This window comes from Petaurus breviceps, unplaced genomic scaffold (assembly GCF_028583685.1).
Source record: "Petaurus breviceps papuanus isolate PSGF00001 unplaced genomic scaffold, PetGlider_PUasm1.0 90734, whole genome shotgun sequence".
Lineage (NCBI taxonomy): Eukaryota > Metazoa > Chordata > Mammalia > Diprotodontia > Petauridae > Petaurus > Petaurus breviceps.
Window position 1 is genome coordinate 1,905,448 of NW_027187327.1, and position 3,287 is coordinate 1,908,734.

At 47.2% G+C, this 3,287-nt stretch overlaps 1 pseudogene; it reads right to left on the reverse strand.

Annotated features, from left to right (window-relative positions):
• Positions 1-757: 757 nt before the first annotated feature.
• Positions 758-2,450, reverse strand: LOC138145294 (SERPINE1 mRNA-binding protein 1-like; annotated as a pseudogene).
• Positions 2,451-3,287: the final 837 nt, after the last annotated feature.

Genomic DNA, 3,287 nt, shown 5'->3' on the forward strand with positions numbered 1-3,287 from the left:
GACTCTGGGCAAGTTGTTTAACTCTTTTTGCCTCAGTTTCCTTATTTGTAAAATGAGCTGGAGAGGGATATGGCAAAGTACACCAATAATTTTTTTAATTTATTTATTTTTAGTTTTCAACATTAATTTCCACAAAATTTTGAGTTACAGTTTTTTTCTCCCTATCTTTTCCCTACCCCTACCCCAAAATAGCAAGCCTACTGAACACCTCTTCCCATAATCTGTTCTCTTTTATACCCTCACCCATCACACTCTAACATTCAAGTAGGGCAAGATGGGTTTCTATACCCTAGTACCCGTATATCTTATTTCCCAGTTGCATGTAAAAAACAAATGTTTAAACATTTGTTTTTAAAACTTTGAGTTCCAGATTTTTTCCCTTCTTCCATCCTCACCCACCCCCCACTGGGAAGATAAGCTATTCAATACAGGTTGTACATGTGTAATTGCCCAAATCATTTCCAAGGTAGTTATTTTGTGAAAGAATAACTATATTTCCCTCACTCCTATCCTGCCCTCTACTTATTCTATTTTGTCCTTTGAACCTATCCCTTTTCAAAAATGTTTGCTTCCAACTACCCCCTCCCCCAATCTGCCCTCCCTTCTATCATCCTCACCTCTTATCCCCTTCCCCCCTACTCTCCTGTGGGGTACGATACACAATTAAGTGTATATGTTATGCCCTCCTTAAGCCAAATTCAATGAGAATCAGGTTGTCCCATTCCCTTTAACCTTCCTGCTCTTCCCCTCCATTTTATTTTTATTTATTTTTTTTTTAACTGGCACACACTGTTCACATCTATATTTCGAGTTTGGAAACGCATATTTTCAAGCAGCAATACAAAAAAGCATCCATGAAGAATGCATAATCTCTGAAAATTATGAAAACATCCCTGCTACATTACATTTCTAAATACAAAACTGACTACCATATTGCTGCTTCTGTGTAGCGAGAGAAGTTCATTTTCAAAACAGACAAAATTCAGTCTTTAGGTGTGAATGGTATGAATGACAGTCTTTTTTTTTAAATTTCGTCGTCGTTTAGGATCGTTAAGCATGCAAGCCTTGTGGAGGAGGGTCCACAAAGGAACCAGGGTTGGCTTAGGACGTCCCGTTTTAGGCCAGAGCCGGGAAAGCCTCTGGGTCATCGACGTCAGGGGCAGAAGCACTTGACTTGTCTTTTCTGCTTCCGCGGTCGGGCCGTCGTCCACCACGTCTGCGCCGCCTCGCCCACCTCTGCAGCCACGTCCTGGGTGACCAAGGTCTCCAAAATTGATCTCCAGCTGGGATGTGATGTCAATGGCGGGCTTACAGGAAGTGATGATCCATTACAGACTCTTCTGTATGAGCCTCCTTGCTCTTGGACTTGTGCAGCACAAATCCCTTCTTCCACTGCCCATCGGCGCCCTCATTGGGTTTGCGGATATTAAACTCAACTTTTGCCCGGTCTTTATTCTGAATAGCCTTCCACTCATCCAAGGTCATTTCTTTCGGGCCCTCCTCCTTCACCTCTTCCATCTCATTTTCTTTATTTTCTGTATCAGCCGCTGGATGCTCTTCTCCTTCCGGTGTCTCCTCCATCACAGTGGTTTGCTCCAAGTCAGTCAGTCGGCTAGTCTTAGACCGTCCCCCAATTGTGCGAGCCGCTTCCGCCACGTTTGTCCGTTTGTCCTCGTGCTTCAGACCAGATCTATCGCTTCCACTATGCCTATCAAATTCTCTCTTTCCACGAGAGTCAAAGCCATCTCCTCTGCCCATAACGGGGCCTTGGCCGCCGCGCCCTCTGCCCCCGGGGCCACCGCGGCCTCGGATCCACCGGTCGATGACAGGCTTATCCACGGAGAACTCTCCTCCTTCGCCCTTCTCCTCGATGGCCTTCTCGAAGCGCAGCTGGGGGGGGGGGGGGGGCGCATCTCGGGCCTCCTGCCAGTCTGCTTCCCTTCTCCCTGCAGCTGCTGGTCGGGCCTCCTGCCCACTCGTCTAATCCCTTCTTTCTTGAACGCGGAGGGGCCTTGTCCTTCTTGTCGGCCCGTTGGCGGCGGCTGTGGCCGAGCCGGCGGAGGCGGCGCAGGCTGCGACGGCAGCGGGTTCTTGCGGTCCTTCTGCGACTCCTTGCGCAGAGGCTTCCTGGGCGCGACGCCCCCGCCGCCGCCGCCGCCGCCCCTGCCGGCCGCGCCGGCCTGGGCCGCGGCCTGCGCCGCGCTCTTGGGCCCGCCTCGCCGCCGCCGCCTTCCTTCTTCTTATTCTAGGCCGCCTTCAGAACCTCGAAGGGGTCCGATTCGTCGTCAAATAGCTGGTCGAACCGGTTGGTGACGATGCAGCCGAAGCCTTCCTGCAGGTGGCCGGGCATGATGGGGCCCCGGCGGCGCGTTCCTCCATGGATTGCAGCGGGCCGCGCGGAGCAGATGGCGCCTGCTTCAGCTCGTCTCCACAAGATGGCCAGGTCGAGAGAGAGAGAGAGAGAGAGAGAGAGAGAGAGAGAGAGAGAGAGAGAGAGAGAGAGAGAGAGAGAGAGAGACCCCTTCCCCTCCATTTATCAGTTTTCTCTTGCCTCTTTTATGTAAAGTCATTTGCCCTAATCTATCTCTCCCTTTCTCCTTCTCCCAATAAATTCCTCTCTCACCTCTTAGTTTTATTTTCTAGATATCATCCCTTCATATTCAACTGAATCTGTGCCCTCTATGTATACATGAAAATACATATGCCCACACTCACATACATATTTATATACACATATACCCAACTATACATACATATATGTATATATGCATACACACATATATTCCCTTCAACTATCCTCATACTGAGAAAAGTCTTATGAGTTACAATTACTGTTTTTCCATGTAGGAATATAAATAGTTCAACTTTAATAAGACCCTTATGATTTCTTTTTCCTGTTTACCTTCTCATGCTTCTCTTGCTTCTTGTATTAGAAAGTAAAATTTTCTGTTCAGCTCTGTTTTTTTCATCGAGAATGCTTGAAAATCCTCTGTTTCATTGAATGACCATATTTTTCCCTGTAACATTATACTTAGTTTTGCTGGGTAGGTGATTCTTGGTTTTAGTCCTAACTCCACTGACCTATGGAATATCATAATCCAAGCCCTTTGATCCCTTAATGTAGAAGCTGCTAGGTCTTGTGTTATCTTGATTGTGTTTTCACAATACTCAAATTATTTCTTCCTGACTGCTTGTAGTATTTTCTCCTTGACCTGCTAACTCTGGAATTTGGCTATAATATTCCTAGGAGTTTTCGTTTGGGGATCTTTTTCAAGATGTGGTTGGTG